Raw genomic sequence first — 22,662 nt, 5'->3', positions numbered from 1 at the left:
TGTCTGTTCATTTTTTGTGCTGCTTTTTCCCTTTTTTCACATAATAAGTATACTGGAAATCAGTTATCAAAACATGATGGTGAAAAGTATAAAATGGAAACACATGTAGTCCATAAGATACATGAATATCCATGCAATAAATAGAGGAAATTATTGTAATAATGAGTGAAAAGATGAGAAATAAAAAATAATGAATTAAACAAATGTATATTCAAGGGAAATTGAATAAATCACTCTCACCCACCAGTATGCACCAATTCAAAGTGGATGTTGATAAACAGTTCCTTATATAGGAAAGGGAAGTACAAGAGAACATGGCAAAGAAGTTCCATAGGGATTTGTACGATTTTCAGAACAATACTGTCTACAGATGGCAACAAGGATAGACCAAAGAACAATCGATACATAGAATTTCCTCAATGTCTTTCCTATCCTCTAGAGAAGAAATCCTAGAACTACAAAATAATAAGTGGGCCAATAACCTAAGATTAAGCAACAGAAATTGTGACAATAAATTCTGGAATAATGGAAGGAATAAAAGACCTCAGCTGTCCAGTTCAGAATCAGCAAAATTACAGGTTATGAACCTTACTGACCCTCTCTTAGCCCAAGCTCAAATTGATGTTCTTAGTCTAGGTTTTTGTTTTTTGCCACCTGACATTTTGATTTTTTTTCACAGCTTTGAAAGACTTGCACCTCTTTGCCCAAAAACTTGTCTGTCTTAAAGAAGTCTTGAGAAACAGTCTTATGAATATGAATGGACCGAAAAGGAATGTGAAGCTATTAGAATTTTGGAAGAATTAGAAGATGCACAGGAGACCTCAGCTAATGAAGGCTTGACTTTCCCCTTGAAAACCAAAGAAATTCACGCCTCTCAACATTTATCCCAACATTGAACTTTTTGTTAGATTAGTTACTAATGAATTTTGTAAAATGTCAGGTGGCATTTTTAATGATAACCTTACACCTGAAGCGATGAGGGATAGCCTTCTCCCAGAATTTCCTTGAACCACATGCCTATATCAGCTTCTGAAAATGCACAAGAGCATGTCATCACCACTGGAAATAGTACCATCTTATTTTAGGGATACAGGCAATGTCCTTAACAAGCTTTAGAATATCTTTATGGATGATGATATGTGGCAGGTCACAATGGACATTGAGTCTTTATACACCCCTATAAGATATCATGATGGCTTTGAGGGTGTGAGGACATTTCTTTCTATGACAAATCTGGATTCAGATTTAGTGACATTTCTACTCACTCTTCTGGACTTCTCTCTCAGACTCAATTGTTTTCTTTTTAAGGATGTCCCCTACCTACAACTCCAGAGGACAGCAATGGGGGCTACTTTTACATCATCATATGCCCCAACATCTTCCTGGGGTTGTGGGAGAGGAAAATCTTTTTTGCTAATTAAGTGGCCTTCATTGAAACAGTCCTATTGTGGACAAGACATATTGATGATATTGCTAATTTGACAGGGTACAGAGGACAAACTGCTGAGATTTATACAGACCCTCAATGTCAATGTCATGATCCAGACCGGGTTTTTAATGTCTCTCATTTTCCCGGTCTGGTCATTCAGGGGTTAACTTTTCTATGCCTTGTTCTGGTGTCAGGTTGACTATTTCTCTGCTCTGCTTCCTGCAGAAAGTGTCATATTATATTTCTTGCCTATGGCATGTGTAGCTGACCATGGAGAACCCCTGGTTTGTCTTGTGCTTAGCTGACTTTGCTTGTGTCTGTATTCTCCATCCCTGCTCATCCCATCTCTCTGTGTTCTGTGGATGGATACCATGTTTTGGCATAGGTGGTTTCCTTCATTGGAGACTGCCCTTCCCGTGGTTGTTCCTTCCCGGGGAAGACCTGGCTGGTCATTGCTTGCGTTGAGAAACATGTGATGGTGTCTCCGCGGCTTCTGTTTTGCATGTTTTCATATTTCCCATAAGGGATGGGGGCAGTGCTCTAGAATCACTGCGTTGAGAAACACGTGATGGTGTCTCCGCAGTGTTGGATGTTGATCTCCATGAGTTCATTCATCCTCATTTTCACAGTCTTTTACTAGGCATTGCTCCTACCAGCCAGTTTCCTACTCCACACTGATGAGGGGCAATACCCCGAAACAGCTGTCTGTGGATAGATACCATGTTGTGGCATAGGTGGTTTCCTTCATTGGAGACTGCCCTTCCCGTGGTTGTTCCTTCCCGGGGAAAGACCTGGCTGGTCATTGCTTGCGTTGAGAAACATGTGATGGTGTCTCCGCGGCTTCTGTTTTGCATATTTCCCATAAGGGATGGGGGCAGTGCTCTAGAATCACTGCGTTGAGAAACACGTGATGGTGTCTCCGCAGTGTTGGATGTTGATCTCCATGAGTTCATTCATCCTCATTTTCACAGTCTTTTACTAGGCATTGCTCCTACCAGCCAGTTTCCTACTCCACACTGAGGAGGGGCAATACCCCGAAACAGCTGTCTGTGGATGGATACCATGTTTTGGCATAGGTGGTTTCCTTCATTGGAGACTGCCCTTCCCGTGGTTGTTCCTTCCCGGGGAAAGACCTGGCTGGTCATTGCTTGCATTGAGAAACATGTGATGGTGTCTCCGCGGCTTCTGTTTTGCTTTTTTCCCTTAGACCCCAAATCTCCAGGAGATGAGCGTCAACAGGTGGGGATAATTATTTCTTTACTCCAGGAGGGTCCTCAAACTTGGGCTTTTCCTTTACCTATGACTGCCCCAGAATGTGTGTCTGGGGATAATTTCTTTGAAGCTTTAGGACTGATTTACGATGAACCAGACTGGGTCAGGGTGGCAGAGGACACGATCATGGGTCTCTCCCAGGGTAAACTCACTGCCAAAAGGTATTGTTCGGAGTTTAGGCAGTGGTCCACCGAAGTGTCTTGTCTCTCCGTTAAGATGTCAGTTCAGGAGAGGACTGTCAGATCATCTTAAGGATGCTCTGGCTCTGCATCTCCAACTCTTTGGAGTAGGCCATTTGTATGGATCAGAGGTTGCGGGAGAGAGGAGTAATCCAGTGAGAGGATCCTATACATCTTGTTAAATCCAAAGTGATGCCCTAAACGGAACTTAAGGAGGCTGGGGCCACTAAACTCAATGAGAAGGAGAGGAAGCGACGACATGAAGGGAAGTTATGTTTTTACTGTGGAAATCCAGGACATTGGAAAAAAGACTGTTCCTCTTGTCCACCGACTAACAAGCGGCCGAGTCTGGGTGATTGTCGAGGAGGTCACCCAGACTCTCAGGTACCTTTTTTTTCTTAGAGGTGGAACTTTGTTGTGGGGATTGCTTCACACCCACTTCAGCTTTTTTGGACTGTGGGTAGTCCATGAACTTCATTGACTCAATTCTGGTATCCAGCAGTAAATGCCCCATTACACATAACGATGTCTCAGCGATCCCACCAATGATCCGACATGGATGGGATCGCTGGGACATCGTTAGGCTGATTGCTGGTGAGCTGTCACAAAGACAGCCCCTCCGTTGATCAGGACCAGCGAGCAAGCTGGTTTCTAATGTAAACATCGGGTATCCAGAAGCCGCGGCTCTTGGATACCCGCTGTTTACCTTGGACACCGGCGTACACGCTGGTTTCCAAGGTAAACATCGGGTATCTAAGTGCCGCGTGGCTCCTGGATACCCGATGTTTACATTAGAAACCAGCGTCGCTGATTGTTGGTCTCTCGCTGCCACACGCAGCGATACGTGCTGGCCAGCGGGAGACCAGCTATCAAAAAATGGCCCAAGCCAATCGAGCACGATCAGCGATACCCGGCAGGGGGGCCAGTCACTTATCCCCATCACACACAGCAATCTCGCTGGCGAGATCGCTGTGGCGTCACAAAATCAGCGATCTCGCTAGCGAGATCGCTGTGTGTGATGGGGCCTTTAGATAGGGACAGTTAGGCTTGAGACCCCAATCAATATCAATGCCATTGATAAGACACTGTTGGCGAAAAATGTTGTTAAATTTGTCTCTGAAGAGTTACTCCTCAAAGTGGGGTCCTTGCATCAGGAACGAATTTCATGTATGTTCTGGATAATCTTCCAGCGGGACTGGTGTTGGGATTCCCCTGGTTGCAATTGCATTATTGACTGGGAATCACGTGATATTGTGAAATGGGGTCCTAATTGTTCAAATGGTTGTCTTTTGACTGTGCTTATGGCGTCCGTTAATCTGGATGGTATTCTGGAGTACCTGAAAGATTTTGTGGAAGTGTTTTCTGAAAAAGAGGCTGAGGTATTGCCACCCCATCGCCCCTATGATAGTACTATTAATCTTTTTCCGGGTGATAAATTTTCCAAGGCCCCTTTGTAAAATCTTTCAAGCCCGGAACGTACTGCTATGAAAATTTATATCTCTGAAAGTTTACGCAACGGTCATATCCGTCCCTCTGTCTCTCCAGTGGCACTGGATTTTTTGTTAAAAAAAAAGAATGATAGTTTACGCCCTTGCCTCGATTTTTTGGGAACTAAATAAAATTACAGTGAGAAATACCTACCCCCTACCGCTTATCCCTGATCTGTACAACCAATTATCTGGGGTTAAGTGGTTTTCCAAGTTGGACCTCGGGGGGGGCGTATAACCTTATCCTTATTTGGGAAGGCGATGAGAGGAAAACGGTATTTCCGGGGGCTGTTCATCAGATCACGGTGATTATGGGCCACAAGAACCTGTCCTACATTGAGTCTGCCAAATGTTTCACTCCTAGACAGGTGAGGTGGTCGCTTTTTTTTTCTTGTTTTCTTTTTTCCATCACCTTTCGACCTGGTTCCAAGAATGTCAAGGCTGACGCCTTATCTCGCAGCTTGGATCCGATATCACCTCCCTAACCTCCTTCCTCCATTCTTCAGCGTGAGGTGGTCGTTGAGGAGGTTTCCTCCGAATTGGTGTGGGAAATTCGTGAGGCTCAGTCCATTGTTCCTTCATCTTTGCCTGATAAGAAGCTCTTTGTCCCTGTTCATTAACAGTTGAGGGTGCTACGGGAGTTCCATGATTCTGCTCTCAGTGGGCACCCTGGAATCTCGGCCACCCAGAGAGCTATTACTAGACTGTTTTGGTGGTCCTCCATGTCTTATGACATTGCAGTGTTTGTGTCTGCTTGTGATACGTGTGCCCATGCTAAAAGCTCCCATAACCTGCCGGCCGGGGAATTGGTGCCATTGTAAATTCTGGATAGACCTTGGACTCATTTGTCCATGTATTCTATCACTGATCTCCCTCCTTCCAATGTCAAAACTGTGGTCTGGGTAGTGGTTGACAGATTTAGCAAACAGTCGCATTTTGTACCTTTGGCAGGACTACCTAACGCAGAAACACTATGTAAGTTGTTTATTGAGCACATTCTGCGGTTGCATGGCGTGCCTTTGAATTTGAGGTCTGATAGAGGGGTGCAGTTTGTGTCCAAATTTTGGAGGGCATTTTGTAAAAGATTGGGTATTAGCTTGACCTTCTCCTTGGCCTACCATCCTGAAACAAACGGTCAGACGGAGAGGACCAATCAGTCACTGGAACAGATTTTGCGGTGTCTTGCCACGTCTCAGCAGGATGATTGGTGTTCCTCGTTTCCCGTGGCTGAGTTTGCATTTAATAATCTAGTTAATCAGTCCACTGGCACTTCTCCGTTTTTTGTAGCTACGGTTTTCACCCCCATTTTAGTGAATTTTCCAGGCTGGATTCGGGGTGTCCAGGGGCTGATTCGGCATTTCAATGGTTGGGGGAGGTGTGGAGGGAAGTCCAGAAGAACATTGGGGTGGCTCAGGGCAAACAGAAACATTTTGCTGATAAGCGACGATCTGTAGGACCTATATTTCTGACAGGAGATAAAGTGTGGTTGTCTACCAAGAACATACATCTGAAACTTTCTTTTGTTAAACTGGGTCCCAAGTTTATTGGTCCTTGCGAGATCATTGAGGTTGTCAATCCAGTGGCCTTTCGCTTACGCTTACCTCCATCGCTTCGTATCCTCAATGTGGTCTATACGTCCCTGCTTAAGTAATTTGTACCTTCCTCTGCTGCATCTCCATCCCCTCTGTCTCCTGTCTTGGTGGATGGTCAAACTGAGTAAGAAGTTGAATGGATTGTTTATTCTCGGATAGTTCGCAGTTCGCTTCATTACTTGGTACATTGGAGGGGTTACCGTCCTGAGGATGGATCTTGGGTCATGGCGCGATCAGTCCATGTTGATCGGTTGGTCCAGGCTTTTCATGCGCGCTATCCTGAGAAACCTAGGGGTCTGGTGACCCCCCCTTGAGAGAAGGGTACTGTCATGATCCAGACCGGGTTTTTAATGTCTCTCCTTTTCCGGTCTGGTCATTCAGGGGTTATCTTTTCTCTGCCTCGTTCTGGTGTCAGGTTGGCTATTTCTCTGCGCTGCTTCCTGCAGGCAATGTCAATTATATTTCCTGCCTATGGCTTGTGTAGCTGACTCTGGAGAACCCCTGGTTTGTCATGCTGCACTTAGCTGACTTTGCTTGTGTCTGTGTTCTCTGTCTCTGTCTCTGCCCGTCCCGTCTCGCTGTGTCATTGTGTGTTTGGATTCCCCGGTACCCGACTCTGCTTTGGCTCTGTCCTGCTCCTCTCTCTTGCTTCTGGTATTTCTGCTTCTGACCTTTTTGGCATTCCTAGGACTCTGTGTTTGGTATTTCCCTTGGTACTGCGCTACTCTGTTATCGACCCGGCTTGTTTGGTTATTCTGCTGCCACATGTTGATAGCCTCGCTGCAGTGCTACTGGTCTGCTCTGAGCAGTATTTTAGTCTTCCCTCCACTCTGCTACCATTTGTGGAGTTTGCATTTACCTGCAGAGCTGCAGCGTGACAATCAACAAATTAAAAATAAAAAAACAGTATATTTAGTCAGAGTTCTATTAACTTTTTGGATTCCTTTGTTTTTGAAGGGTAGAATGGATTGATTAATATTATCAAGATCTTTAAGAAGATCCCAGCAGAGAACTCTTTACTATATGCTTCGTCCTCGCATCCTTGCCCCCCTAATCAATAGTATTACAACTGGCCAATTTTTGCTAAAACACAGGATATGTTAAAATGATGATTCTTTTCAAACACAGGCCTAAGAATCAGCCTGCAGACGTACCTTTTGGCCCTGCAGATTTTTCCGCGCAGAATGGAAGAAATCCGCAGGTCAAATGACTTGCATTTTTCCTGCGGATTTCTTCCATTTTTCATGCGGTTTTCATGCGGTTTTTGTGCGGTTTTCCATTCACGGTTTTCCCCCTGTGGATTTGGTGACAGGGGAGATGGAAAACCGCACAAAAGAAGTAACATGCTGCGGATTTTGTACCGCGGGAAAACCGCGCGGAAAAATCCGCAGCGTCTGCACAGCGTTTTTTTTTTATATTGATTTTAAGGCTACTGTACATCACAATGCAGAAATGCAACGTTTCTGCGCGGTAAAATCCGCTGCGGAACCGCTGCAAATCTGCATCGTGTGCACACAGCCTAAAGATTTAAGGAATATTGGATACGCCAATAGAAGTATTAAGAAAGGCAAGAAGAGAGCATCTAACACCAACAGAATTGACCTCCTCAAACCAAAGAAGGGAAAATCCCTTTTTGCAACAAGGAGTAAGATTTATATCCACTTACAATGACAAATGGTGCTAACTAAGGAAAGAAGTGGCCGGAGCAAGCCTCCCAGGCCCCCCCCCCAAAGGAGGCATAGGCGGAGGCCAACATGACGGGGGGGTTGGAAAGTTTTAGCGGGGGGAGGGGTTAACAGGGAGGGGGAGTTAGGGGGTATTTAGGTGAGGGTCAGGCGTGTGCCCTCCCTCTGTTCCTGCTCTCCCAGCACCGAAGCAGTCCCACCCCCATCATTCACTTACCAGGATGTCAGGAGTTGAAGAGGCTGCGGGCTGCAGCGCTGGGGCAGCCTCCTGGATGGCTGGAGGCACGGGTCGCTGGCCGCTCCTAGGTACCCCCGGGCAGGCCGATGAGAGGGAGCGCAGAGCAAGGCGGGTTAGGCCGCCAGAGCGGCTCTCACCCGACACCGCTCCCCGGGCCTCGCATTGCCACAGGAGCCCCTCCCGGGACCCTCCAGGTCGCGCGATGCGCAATCCCCCTTCCAGCGTGTCGCGGCCTGGGAGGAATCCGCGGGTGCGGCGAGGCCATGCGGCGGTGTCTGAGCCTTCGCCTCGATCCAGAGAGGGGGCGGAGCCAGCGCGCGCCGGGCACCAGGCTTCTCCTGCTCCTTCGGGGGGCCGCGGCGCGGACGGGCACGATGTGCGGCCTGCCTCTCCAGCACCGGAGAAGTCGGCCGCCGGCAGAGTGGCGGCCTGTCGGGCGGCAGGGCCCGTGTCTTCGTTCCCCAGCAGTGGGGGGTCATCGTTTCCTGCGGGGGGTGCCACTGCGTGGGTCCCGCAGCTACGCCTACCTCCTACATTGGCTCCAGCTGTCCCAGCTCTGGGGAGGCGGCGAGTGCAGCACGCAGCATGGCGGGGCTGACGCCGGCCGCAGGAAGATCCAGGGGCCGGAGGATGATGTCGGGCTCCCAGTGGTCCTGGGGGGCCCAGGACGGCCAGGTGCGGTGGGACGGCACACCGCCAGGAGCTCCTGGCGGGGGGGTGCCAGGAGGCATCTGATTTTGGGGTGCCGCAGCCGGGATCTCTCCAGGGGTTCTGGCTTCCCGCCCTTTTCCTCCCTTGGGGGGCCATCATCGCGGCAGCGAGTCCGCTACTGGGAGTCAAGAGGTCCGCGAGGCTTCGGGGGATCCAGGAGTTTCGGCTGGAGGGTACACAGCCCCCTCGCAGCACGGTGAGTATGCGTCCATGTCCCCTGTTTGTCATCCGTTTTTATCTTCGTCAGTGGTGGAAAGGGGGCCCTTGGCTGAGGCTAGTGGTGTTGGGGTGGAGGCTGGGTTGAGCAGTACTGGGTCGGCCGGGGAAGTGTGCGATATGCTTGCGGACGTGTGTAGTGTGCTGTTACACCTGGAGCGGGGCTTTGTTGGGTCTTCGCCGGTAGCAGCGTGGGTCGGATCATGGGGTTGGCGGGTCAGTGCGGTCTAGAGTCGGGCCCCCACTTCAGCGAGCCAGCATCCGTGTCGGTTCGAACCGACAAAGAGAGGAAGTGTCGTGTGCGTTTAGATGATCGGGTGCATGGCGAGGTGTACGTATGTTTTGAAGGTTCCTTGGGGGTTCACTTAACAATAGAAGTGGAAGAGCGAACTTGGAAGGTTGAGTATGTTGTAATATTTTCACTGCTGCCTCTGGAGACGTTTAATTTAGACAAAAGCAAAAGGTGGAAGCAGATAGGAGGGGGAGGTTAAGCGCAGGTGGCGTTTGATTCCTCCGACATTTGTGAATTGGCAGCAAGCTTTTGGCGAGCGTTGTTGGGGAACAGGCCCCTGATGATTGCTCGGCGCCTTTTTGTTATCTGGACGATATAGGTGAGGCTTACAGAGTGTATGGTGGTCAGGGTGGCTGAGGCATGACGAGCAATTCTGTCAGAGGATGGCTGTGCGTCCGGCTATTCGCTGGGACCAGAAAGATATTGGTTTGTGGATGCGTGTGATAGCGCAAAATAAGTTTGGGAGCACCTTTCATGGGGGGGCTGGAAGCCTCAGCCAGAGGTACGCACAAGGCGGGTGTTGGCTGGCAGTTTAATGACGGCCAGTGTAAGTTCGGGGCTAATTGTAATTCAAACACCTCTGCTCTAATTGTAATGGGGCCTCACATTGAGCGTCAAAGTGTTTCAAACAAGGGAAGTCTAGAGCCGGGTGCGGGTATTCGCAAGGGGGAGACTCTTGTGAATCTGGAATGGATGGCTCCCTATCTAAATAGGTACCCTGATAGGGAAAGAGGGGGTTTGATGTTTTCAGATTTTACGGAGGGTTTTCACATTCCGAGTCCTCCGTTTGAAATCCCGTTAGGTTTAGAAAAATTGCGCTCAGCTTTGGAGCATTCCGCAGTCATTTCTGAGAAATTCAAAAAAAAAAAAAAAAAAAAGGGTTTTGCTGGGCCGCATGGCAGGCCCTTTCGTTTCGGAAAAGGAGCCGAATGAGTTTCGGCTCATTTAACATTTGGCTTACCCGTGTGGGAGATCGATTAACGATGGTATTGATCCGGAGTTTCGTTTGGTGGTATATTCTTTGTTTGACGAGGTGGCTCGGTGGGTGCGCAAATGTGGTCGTGGTGCCCTTATGGCAAAGTCTGATGTGGAATCCACTTTTCGTTTACTACCAGTTCATCCTGACAGCGTGACGCTGCTGGGGCTGTTTTTGGGAAGGCGGTATTTTATAGATTGGTGTTTTACCTATGGGTGGTTCGTTGTCCTATGCGTATTTCGAGGTGTTAGTTCCTGTCTCGAGTGGGTTGTGTGCGACGTTTCCGGTTTCGACTCGGTATTCATTATTGCACGATTTCTTGTGTGTTTGGCCGGCTGATTCATTGCCTTGTCTCAGGATTTTGAAAGCCATTGAGTGGGTGGCGGATCACTTCGGTGTCCCGGGAGCGCCCGGAAAAAGGAGGGTCCTAGCATGTGTTTGCGTTACCGGGTGATCGTCATCGATACAGTTGGGGAGTTCTGGTTGCCTGAGGACAAGCTGGTGGATTTGTGGTCTGATGTGGTCGGAGCACATCGCTCGAGTAAAATATTGTGGCGCGATCTTCGGTCACTGTTGGGGAGCTTGACTTTGCTTGTCGGGTTATGCTGAGGGGTAGGGTTTCTTCGCGTAGGTTGGCTAGCACTACTGCGGGGATTCGGGCTCCCCACCATTTTTGTTGGGTGGTCGGCGGAGCTTAGGGCCGATTTGCGATCTGGGAGTCCTTTTTGGAAGAGTACAGCGGTCGTTTTTGGCAATGGCGGAGGTGGTGGGTAACGATGCATTGGAATGGTTGCTGGATGCGGCTAGCGGGGTCGGTTTTTGGTGCCTATGTCAGAGGGCAATGGTGTGGGCTCCTTGGCCTGACACGTGGGTTTCAGCCGGTCTGGTGTGCAACATCATGTTATTGGAGATTTTTCCGATGCTAGTGGTGGTGCATTTGTGGGGGCGGGATTTCAGGAACCTGCGTGTGCGGTTTTAATTGCAACAACGTGGGCGTTGTGAGCGCGATTAATGGTATTACCGTGTTGTCTCCTCCAGTCGTTCGAGTTTTGCAGCAATTGGTGCTATTGTGTTTGTTTCTTAATGCACTTGTGACCGCGGTGCACGTGCTTGGGTTAAGGAACGGGTTAGCTGACTCTCTCGTTCGCAACGGGATTGTTTTCTTTCTTTGCCTCCGGACGCAGGGATTGACGGGCTAACTTGTCCGGAGGAGCTGGGGAGGGTGGCTTACGGGCTGCAGAGTCGCTGATTGAATTGTCTCTGGCACAAAGAACTTGGGAGGCTTACCGGGCAGTGTGGCGGATGTGGGGTAGAGGTCCTTACGGCTCGTCAAACTAGTTGGGTCGGACTTGATCAGGAGGGATTGTTGTTGTTCTGGTTGGGGCGAGGTGCGAGCGCGGGTTGGTCGGGTGCAAAGGTAACACGCGCTTGTTCAGCAGGTTTGTCTTTTGGTTTTCGGTTGCGCGGGAGCAGTGTTTTGACGTAAACAATTTTTGGTCCAACAGGCGGTGAAAGGTTTCCGCCATTTCAGAGGTGGGGGTGATTTAAGACGGCTGTATCGTTTAATCTGCTGGAGCAATTGGGTCAGGTTCTTGAGTCGGTCTGTTCGGATCGATGGATGGTTGTGTTGTTTCGCCTGGTCCTCTCGTTTGTATTTTTGGGGCATTGCGGGTTGGGGAGCTTGTGTCGCATAATAAATGTCGTTGGGTGGCTTGTTAGCCAGGTGTACGGTATTGACCTCACAGGGGGTTGAATTCTGGCTGCGAAGGTCTAAAACGGACCAGCCTGGTAGAGGCCGGCGAGTTGTGTTGGGTGGCGTGTCGGGTTTTCTAATGTGCTCGGTTTAGTGTTTGCGTAGTTTTTTGGGAGCTTCATCCCAGTTTGTGCGGATCCTTGTTGTACCACGCAGACGGGGGTAGTTTTCACGGTATCGATTGGGCACGGTTTTTCAAAAATCCATTTGGTGTTGGGGGATAGATGATTTTCGCTTTGCTTCTCATTCATTTAGGATGTGGGCGGCGACCGAGGCGGCAGCGCATGTTTTGGGTCCCTCTTTAGTACAGCGCATTGGTGGGTGGAGGTCTAATCGGTACCGTAGTTGTGTTCGGCCTTAATGGGTCGAACAGGTGTGGAGTGGATTGGGTACAATTTATGCTGTAAGTATGTTTTTCTGTTAGTGTCGTTTTGCGTGTCAGGTGCTGGACCGCTGCTGGTCTGGATTTTGGTCACTCCTTCGTACATTGGGGAGCATTGCGAGCCGATGTGAGGAACGAAGGCAGACAGCTGGGGATTCCCAGGACTGTGGTGGTGGTGCGGTGGCTCGGTTTCAGGGGCCTGGTGTGGCGAACGGTGTTGCCAGATGTCCACGAGTGCGTTCGGTTGGACCGGGCATAATGCAGCTGTCTATGCCCTATATACCGGGAGCGGCCTGGCTACCGCAGTACTCGGGTGAGTCACATACCCTGAGTGAATTCAAAGATAGACTGTGCAGTTTGTTTGAGGTGTATCCTCTATCTGAAAGTCAGAAAGTGAACATTCTTATTGGGCAGCTAACAGGTGCAGCACAGAGAGAAGTAAAAGCCTGGCATGACACTGATAAAGAGACTGTTAAAAAGATACTGGCTAAGCTCAGACGCACCTTTGACACTCGCACTGCAGCTGAAATAAAGATGAGATTCTTTGGATGTAAGCAGAGAGCGCAGGACAGTATACGGGACTATGCTCTTAACCTGCAGGAGGCACTGCGAGCCATAAAGCAGATGGATCCAGATAGTGTGCAGGACGGAGACAGACTGTTAAATGAGCAGTTTTGTTGTGAGTTCATTTTCCCCTTCATTACTGAGGCCCGAGGAACTCCCTCTTCTTGTAAAGAAATCGTGTTCTCGCTCTAGTGGGTTGTTGATGCCTTTGCCTGTCCCCAAGAGGCCATGGACCCATATTTCAATGGATTTCATCTCTGATATGCCTGTCTCTCAGAGGATGACTGTTATTTGGGTGATTTGTGATAGGTTCTCTAAGATGGTTCATCTTGTACCACTCCCTAAGTTGCCGTCTTCCTCTGAGTTGGTGCCCCTGTTTTTTCTCTGCATAAAGATCCCACAGAAGAGCTGCGCCTTCAGGTCCAGGAGTTGACCAAAGGGATGGCTGCACTTACTAAAACCGTGCAGTCCCTGCAGGTGTCCTCCAAGGAAAAGATCCAGCTTGCTTCCAGTCCAGAAGATGTACCGTGGCTCCAGAGGAGGAGAACCCCACCACTCTGAGGAAGGAACAACGATCGCTATGACCAGGATGGACGTCCCATCTGTCGTCACTGCCACAAAGCAGGCCACCTCGCAAGATTCTGTCCTTTAAACGAGTAACCCCTGGGGCAGAGGGCCAACCCCCAGGAGTAAGACCACAAGGCCCAAGGAACTGGCGAGCCAAGTATGTTGGAGGGAGACCGATCCTTCCAGTGGTGATTGACGGCATTCCCATGAACGCTTTGCTGGACACTGGCTCCCAGGTGACCACCATGCCCTATATCCTCTACTAGAGGTATTGGGCTGTCTCTGAACTCACCCATGGCCCAAGTGATGAACTAACAGTAGTTGCCAGTAATGGTCAGTCTTGACCACAAGTGGGATGTAAAGAAATAACTGTTAAAGTGGCGAGGGTGGAGTTAAAATCTCAAGGTCTGATAGTTGTGGATATTGATCGACGACAATGTAATCCCATGATGACTCTTGGTACAAATGTAATTGAAAATTGTCTTTCCGATGTTATTATCTTGTTGCAACAGTTGGCTGAGACTGCTGGTTCCAGTGAGCAATGAGTCCTGCAGAAGGAGATCAAGGCCCTGATGCAAAGACAGCAGGTAGAACTCTCTGGTGGAGAAATTGGCAGCATCAGAGTGAGTGATGCTTTCCCCATTGCAATACCCCCCAGATGTGAAATGTTGATTTGGTGTCGGGTAGCCATAGGCCTCAGAGGAAAAGATTACCAGGCAATGGTAGAACCAGTGTACTCTGATAGCAGGCCCACTGACAGCCAGAGGGGTAGTGGATGTCCCTAAAGGGAGAGTACCTGTACGCCTTTTGAATTGTGGGTAGGAGGAGGCCACAATACCTCGGTATGCCACAGTTGCTAAGCTGTTCACTGTCAGTAATAATGCAATGCAGGCAGCAGAGCCCTTGGTCTCATCCAACCAGGTGGAGGACAATGGCTCTGCCAAGCAGCTGGAGGAGTGGTGAAAGCAACTGCAGGTGGGGACTGACTCTACACCTTCATACCAAAAGAATGGGGTTTACAGAGTGACCCAGGAGTATGAGCGGGTATTCAGCAAACACCCTCTAGATTTTGGGAAGGCAAAAGGGGTTCAACATCATATCCCCACTGCAGATCATCCACCCTTAAAAAAAAGGTACCGGCCTATACCCCCAACACAATACCAATGTGTTAAAGGTATGTTGTGAGAAATGAAGGAAGCTGGGGTTATCAGAGACAGTTGTAGCCCCTGGGCAGCTCCAATAGTTTTTGTAAAGAAAAAGGATGGTACCATGAGAATGTGTGTTGATTACAGAAAAATTAACAGCATTACACATAAGGATGCCAACCCATTACCCAGAATTGAGGAGTCATTAGCTGCACTTAAAACTGCTAACTATTTTTCCACCTTAGATCTCACTAGTGGGTATTGGCAGGTTCCCGTGGCAGAGGCAGACAAGGAGAAAACAGCTTTTACCACCCCAATGGGTTTCTGTGAGTTCAACTATATGCTATTCGGGCTCTGCACCGCCCCAGGAACATTCCAACGGCTGATGGAGTGCTGCCTGGGATGCAAGAACTTCGAGACGGTCCTGTTGTACCTTGATGATGTCATTGTTTTCTCCAAGACTTATGAAGACCATCTGAAACACCTGGCTGAGGTGTTTGAAGCCTTGTCCAACTTTGGCCTAAAGGTGAAGCCTTCCAAATGCCACCTCCTGAAGCCCAAGGTACAGTACCTCGGTCATGTAGTGAGTGCAGAAGGTGTGGCACCAGATACAGACAAAGTCACAGTCATCCGGGACTGGCCAAAGCCCAGCTACCTCCATGAAGTACGCCAATTCATCGGGTTGGTAGGCTACTACCGAAGGTTCGTCAAAGGCTTCACGGAGATAGCCACCCCTATGCAAAATCTTCTGGTGGGGCAGTCCAAGAAGGCCAAACAGAAAAGTTCCACCTTTGACTGGACTGAGGAGTTGGAGAGATCCTTCACCAGACTGAAGATGGCTCTCACAGGAGATGAAGTTCTGGCCTACCCAGATTATGACAAACCCTTTGTGTTGTATACTGATGCCAGCAACGTGGGACTTGGAGCAGTACTGTCACAGGTACAGAATGGCAAAGAAAGAGTGATCTCCTACGCCAGCAAGAAGCTTCGTCCCACTGAAAGGAACCCAGACAACTACAGTTCCTTCAAGTTGGAGTTCCTCGCCATAGTCTAGGCTGTGACTGAAAGATTCAAGCATTACCTAGCTTCAGCCAAGTTTACCATCTTCACAGACAACAACCCGTTGACTCACTTGGAAACTGCAAAACTAGGTGCACTGGAACAGCGATGGATGGCTCAGCTGTCTAACTATGAGTTTACCATCAAGTACCGGGCAGGGCACAAGAATGCCAATGCTGGTGCGCTGTCCAGAATGCCTAATCTGCCAGATGCAGGAGGAGATCCTGAGGCTCTTGAAGAAATAGAGTTACCTCCCTTCCACCGGCCAATTGCGGCCCAACGTGCTCAAGGAGTGAGAAACAGGCGGTCTGGCTTGAAAGGGGTCACTCTAAATCCATTGCCCCATCATGACTGGGCAGAAACGCATGATAGCGACCCCGCAGTCCGCCTGGTGAAGGAGCTACTGTCACAAGCTGACTCACGCCCAGAGTCGGATGCTCCTGAAGAAACCCAGCAGTTGTGGAAGGAGAGAGGCTGGCTGTTCATTTATAAAGGAAAGCTGTGTCGGAGGAGTATCAATGCCCGCACTCATGAGTTGGTCTGGCAGGTAGTAGTCCCAAAGAGAGAGGCATCAATGGTCCTGGAAGCATACCACAATGGAGCTGGCCACTTCAGATGGAAGAAGTCGGAAGCCTTGCTCCGGGAGAGATTCTACTGGGCTGGTATGAGGAAAGCCATTGAAAAGTGGTGCCGAGAGTGTGGACAATGTAACCTGCACAGAAAGGATCGAAACAGCCAGAGAGCTCCTCTACAGCCAATAATAACCAAACAGCCACTTGAGTTGGTCACCCTAGAGCATGTGAAGTTGGTCCCAAGCCGCTCAGGCTACATCTATGCTCTTACCATCGTGGACCACTACTCAAGATTCCTGGTAGTTGTGCCTGTCAAAGATCAGACAGTCAGGACAGCAGCCAGAGCCTTTCAACAGCACTTCTGTAGGCCACATGGTTACCCTGAGAGAGTGCTTACAGATCAAGGTCCGGCTTTCGAGGCAGAAGTGTTCCAGGAATTCTTTAACTTGTACGGTTGCAAGAAGATCAGGACAACCCCGTACCATCCACAGACCAATGGCATGTGTGAAAAAATGAACCAGGTAGTGATTGACCTACTGAAGACCTTGCCCTTGGAAGAGAGGAATCTGTGGCCAGAAAAGTTGCCAGATCTGGTAGACCTCTACAACCAATTCCACCAACTGCACTCCAGCCTACCTAATGAGAGTGAGGCCTGGTAAACTGCCTATTGATTTGGACATGGGAGTCCTGACACCTGAAGTAACATCACTAGATGCTAACTTGGATACAGAGAGGCAGCAACAGTACAGAAGAGTACAAAAGTGTGTGGAAAAGAGTCTAGCTCGGGCAAGACAAAAACAAGAGAGGAACTACAATCAGCATGCACCTGCAATCCCCTTGTCAACAGGAGAACAAGTCCTCAAGAGGAAAAGAAGACTGCATAAATTGGATGATCAATGGGAAGCTGAACCCTACACCATTCTACCCTCAAATTTTGACAATACCAAGGTGTGTCTTATAAGTAAAGATGGAGGAGAAACCTCAGCAGCAGTATCAAGGGATCATTTGAAATTATGCCCTGACCAGTTAAGAGACAGAATGGAAGAACAAAATAACATCCAACCCATAGAAGAAGAAAAGGTCAGCACTATACTTGGAGAATTCCCTGCCAATTGGACTAAAATAAATGATGCCATAGTGGTGCCAGTGTTGACATTTTCCCAACTGGTAGTACAAGAAGAAATGACTCATGAGAACTCTGAAAATCAGGAAGTTCAGGTAGCAGATGCCATACCAGCAGTGGAGCCAGAGAACCCTTGCCCTGCCAGTGGTGAATCTGTCATACCCATGGTGAGACTAAGAGTCGGTAGGAGAATACTACCTAGTTTACCTACACCAGAGATATGCAGGTCTACCCATACTACACAAGGTATACCGCCCATCAGATATTGTGTATAGATAAGTTCAGGTAAACATTGAAATTGTGTGTATATATGTAACTGTTCTCAAGTTTTGTGCCTACAGATAACCTGTAAGAAGCCTTTTTGAAGTTCTTTTTTCATGTTTTGATGGACATTGGACCACAGGACTTGTGTGGTCACTACCCTTGTAAATAGTTCACCATTTGCCCAGGAATGGACCATGGACATTGATGCTTCGACTTATCATCATACGACTATTTTTGGAGCATGTGGTTTTTGTAAATTTTTCATTTTTCTTAAATCTTGTAACCTTCATATTGTTTACATGTTTATATGTTTTTCATGTTTTTCTTTTATCAGTCCAGGAGTACTGATTTGCACTAGGGGGGAATGTGGCGCCCCCAGGAGTATGGTCGCCACAGTGGCATTGCCTTCCTCCAGGGAGGGTGATGTCAGGCTTGGAGGCAATGAATGGTCTCTCTGACAGTTAACCATGTCATATAACACAGTTCCCACTCCAGGCCAGCAGAGGGAGCTCTGAACCAGAATTGGGGGAGGAGTGCTCTCTGAGGGCCAGGAGGGGAAATAGGACTGAGTGTGAGGAGGGCAAAGAGTGTAGACGTGGGGAGAGAAGCTGGAGGTAGAGCTGAGAAAAGAGAGCTCCCTCCCAGTGATAGCGCATGATCTGGAACCTGGTCTATGCGGTTGTATGGATACTGAAGGTCCTGCAACAGAAACCAGAGGAATAGGAAACTGTAAATGCTCTATTCCCAACTAAGACTCGAAGGCACAACTGCGATGGGGGAGCCAAGAGAGCTAGAGGGCTACAGCTGTCTGCCATGCGAGGTAGTTCTAAGAGAAGATAAGAAGGAGGAACTTCAGTGTAACAAAGTACTGCATGTACCTCAAGCCAGCGCTAGGAAGGAGACTACACAACCCATCTGATAGAGAGATCCCTGAGTTGCTTCCAGGCTAGCCTGCTCCTGTGCCATCTGTAACCAGGACCCTGGACTGCGTTTGCCAAGTAAAGGTAAAGAAACTGCACCTTTTTGTGTCCTTGCCTCCTTCCTGCAACATCCTCAGCACTGCTACATCTCTGTGCCAAACACTGCACCCTCTTCCTAAACATTCCGCTACACTGCCCTGAGACCAACAGCCCTACCTGTGGAGGGCTACTGTTATGAATGGGTCACCGAGGAGGAAAAAACCTAAACATGCTAAGCCCAGAAAAACCAGAGATGTTGGTAACTATGCAGATTGCAGATCCCTGATCCTACCACACAACTAGCAGCAGCCATGGAGCGTGCCTACGATGAACCTAGACGCCTTGTCACGGCCGGAGGACTAAATAAGCCTAAAGCAAGGAAAGGGAAAACTAACTGCCCCAGAGCAGACCCCAAAGGAATAGATAGTCCCCACACAGGTATTGACGGTGAAACAAGATGAAAACATAAACACAGGTAGGAAAATAGGCTGAGCAAACGATGGGGCCCAAACTAACTAGAAAGGAAAGAGACTGTCTGCAATCTGCCCAAAACCCTACAAAATAATGTCCAACACTTCTGATAACAAAATTAACCCTGAAGTCACTAGACTCCCACTATATCAGCACTCTGAAATATTCTGAGGCAGAGCAAAAATAGGCCAATCTAATAAGGGACAAAAAGCAAATTGGCAAATACAGATAAATAAGAGTGGAAATTCAGCACAGCCCAAGCCGGGGCTGGCTGACCACACAAAAAACTGAATAGAACAATAAAAATCAAGTGTGAACATTAGCAAAGAAACTTAGCTTGAGATGACTGGAACAGAGCTGAGAACCAAGACCTGACAAGCAGAAGAAAACAAAAAGCAAAAAACACATATCCTGAACTAAAAAGTAAAAAATATACTGCAAATAATGCATAAAGGTAATAATAATAATAATAATAATAATAAGGGTATTTAGTAAACATAATTTTGATCAAAAAAAATGTACAAGCCATCCCGCCACGTCACGGCAACCCTTGTGGGACAGGGTTGCCGTGACGTGGCGGGATGGCATGTACATTTTTTTTGATCAAAATTATGTTTACTAAATACCCTTATTATTATTATTACCTTTATGCATTATTTGCAGTATATTTTTTACTTTTTAGTTCAGGATATGTGTTTTTTGCTTTTTGTTTTCTCTGGTTAATGGTCATGTGTTAATAAGCACTTACATTGTGCATACACATTAACTTACTTTTCTCAGTTCAGATTTGTTTTTTATTTCTGACAAGCAGAAGGAATCACCAGCACCAGAGTAGGGCGTCGGCTGTCTTAAATCCAATCTGAGATTCCTGAGGTCCAGTCGTCATCCTCATTATCAGGTGGCAGATCTCTACTGATTAAATCAGCCTCACTACCTCCTGTTACCACCAGTGGGAGCCTGACTGGTATACCAGAAAATGAACTCACCACAGGCTACAACATCATTGCTGCACTACACCATCTGTCCCAGAGGATCTGTCTGCAGCGTTGGCTTAACACCTCCCTTGCCGAACACCACAGGTGGTGTCACGAATCACTTATAAATTTTATTCCCAACTCAACCCCTTTTACATGGGCGCCCAGGGCCATGGACCGGGTCACCGCTGCTGTGACAATCTCCTCTGAGAGACTGGCCCGGTACCCCAAAGCCCTGGGTGTGAGGGAATCCCAGCACCATTTATTCCATGGCGCTTTACATGTGAGGAGGGGTATACATAATAAAAACAAGTGCAGTAATCTTAAACAATACAAGTCACGACTTGCACAGGATGATAGAGGATCCTGCAAGCCAGGGCTCACAATCTACAGGGGATGGGTAAGGATACAGTAGCGAGGGTAGAGCTGGTCGTGCGGCGGTTTGGTGGATCGGTGGTTACTGCAGGTTGTAGGCTTGTCAGAAGAGGTGAGTCTTCAGGTTCTTTTTGAAGGTTTCCATGGTAGGCGAGAGTCTGATTTGTTGTGGCAGAGAGTTCCAGAGTAGGGGGATGCGCAGGAGAAATCTTGTATGCAATTGTGGGAAGAGGAGATAAGAGGGGAGTACAGGAGGAGATCTTGTGAGGATCTGAGGTTTCATGCAGGTAAGTACCGGGAGACGAGGTCACAGATGTATGGAGGACACAGGTTGTGGATGGCTTTGTATGTCATGGTTAGGGTTTTGAACTGGAGTATTTGGGTAATGGGGAGCCAGTGCAGGGATTGACAGAGGGGAGAGGCCGGGGAATAGCGGGGGGGGACAGGTGGATTAGTCGGGCAGCAGAGTTTAGAATAGTTTGGAGGGGTGCAAGAGTGTTAGAGGGGAGGCCACAGAGCAGGAGGTTGCAGTAGTCAAAGCGGGGAGATGATGAGGGCATGGACTAGGGTTTTTGCAGATTCTTGGTTGAGGAATGTACGGACCAGTGAAATATTTTTGAGTTGAAGTCAGCAGGAAGTGGAAAGTGCTTGGATATGTGGTTTGAAAGAGAGATCAGTGCCAAGGATAACCACAAGGCAGCGAGCTTGTGGGACTGGAGAGAGTGGGCAGCCATTTACTTTAATGGATAGGTCCATTGGGAGGTCACGTGAGATGGGGGAAAGATGATTAATGCTGTTTTGTCCGTATTAAGTTTTAGAAATCTAGCGGAGAAGAAGGATGAAATGGCAGACAGACATTGAGGGATTCTGTTTAGTAGGGAGGTGATATCTGGTCCAGAGATGTAGATCTGTGTGTCATCAGCATAGAGGTGATACTGAAAGCCGTGAGATTCTATGAGCTGTCCGAGGCCGAAGGTGTAAATGGAGAAGAGCAGGGGCCCTAGAATTGAACCTTGCAGGACTCCGACGGATAATGGGTGCGGTGAGGAGGTGGTGTGTGAGTGGGAGACACTGAATGTCCGGTCTGTTAGGTATGACGCAATCCAAGATAGGAGGAGGACAGAGTAGTGTCGCTTGGCCTTGGTGGCTAGTAGGTCATTAGTGACCTTAGTTAGGGCAGTTTCAGTGGAGTGGTGTGGCCGGAAGCCTGATTGTAATCGGTCAAGGAGGGAGCAAGAAGAGAGGTGGGAGGACAGTTCAAGATGGATGTGTTGTTCCAGTAGTTTTAAGGCATAGGGGAGACGTGATATAGGGCGATAGCTAGATACAGAGGATGGGTCAAGAGAGGGCTTTTTGAGGATAGGTGTGCTTGAGGCATGTTTAAAGCTTGAGGGGAAAACACCAGTTGTTAGTGATAGGTTGAAGAGGTGGGTTAGGGTTGGGATGAAGACTGTGGTGAGGTTTGGGATGAAGTGGGATGGGATTGGGTCAAGTGCACAGGTAGTGTGATGTGATCTTGAGAGTAGAGTGGAGAGTCGATCTTCTGTAATGGTGGAGAAGTTGGTTTTGGAGGAGCAGGGCAGGGCAGTTAGGAGGAAGGGCACTGGGGGTTGTTGACCAAAACTGGCTCTGATGTTATCAATCTTCTCCTTGAAAAATGAGGCTAAGTCTTCAGCTGAGATGAGTGGGGAGGGAGGAGGTGCTGGGGGGCGGAGGAGAGATTTGAAGGTGTTGAATAACTGTTTATAGTTGTGAGACAGGAAGGATTTGAGAGTTGAGAAGTCTGTTTTGCTGCAGCGAGTATGTCCTTGAAAGTAGTGAGGGACTGTTTGAATGCGATGAAGTCCTCATTGGAGTGGGATCTTTCCCATCTCTGCTCAGCAGTCCTGGAAGCCCGCCTCAGTTCTTTGGTCAGACTGGTGTGCCAGGGCTGTCTGTTGATTTTGTGAGCTTTGGTATGTTTGAGAGGGGCAACTGATTCCAAAGCTACAGCTATTGTGGTGTTATATAGAGCGGCAGCGGCATCCGCATTGTGTAGGGAACTTATGTCTGTAAGAGGGAGGAGGGATTCAGACAATCTGTGTAGATCGAGGTATTGAAGATCTCTGCGAGGGTTTGCAAGTTTTTGAGGTGGGGATTGTGGACCTGAGGAGAGGGAAGAGAATGTAAGTAGGTTGTGGTCAGATAGAGGAAGAGGTGAGTTAGAGAAGCTAGATAGGGAGCAGAGGCTGGTGAAGATGAGGTCTAGTGTGTGGTCATCTTTGTGAGTGGCTGCAGAAGACCATTGAGTGAGGCTGAAGAAGGAAGTGAGAGATAGAAGTTTAGTGGCAGCTTAGAGGGAAGTGTCAATGGGGATGTTGAAGTCGCCCAAGATGAT

This window comes from Dendrobates tinctorius, unplaced genomic scaffold, assembly GCF_039654945.1.
Source record: "Dendrobates tinctorius isolate UK_male_01 unplaced genomic scaffold, ASM3965494v1 ptg000175l, whole genome shotgun sequence".
NCBI classification, from domain to species: Eukaryota; Metazoa; Chordata; class Amphibia; order Anura; family Dendrobatidae; genus Dendrobates; species Dendrobates tinctorius.
Note: the sequence above shows the minus strand (reverse complement) of the source record.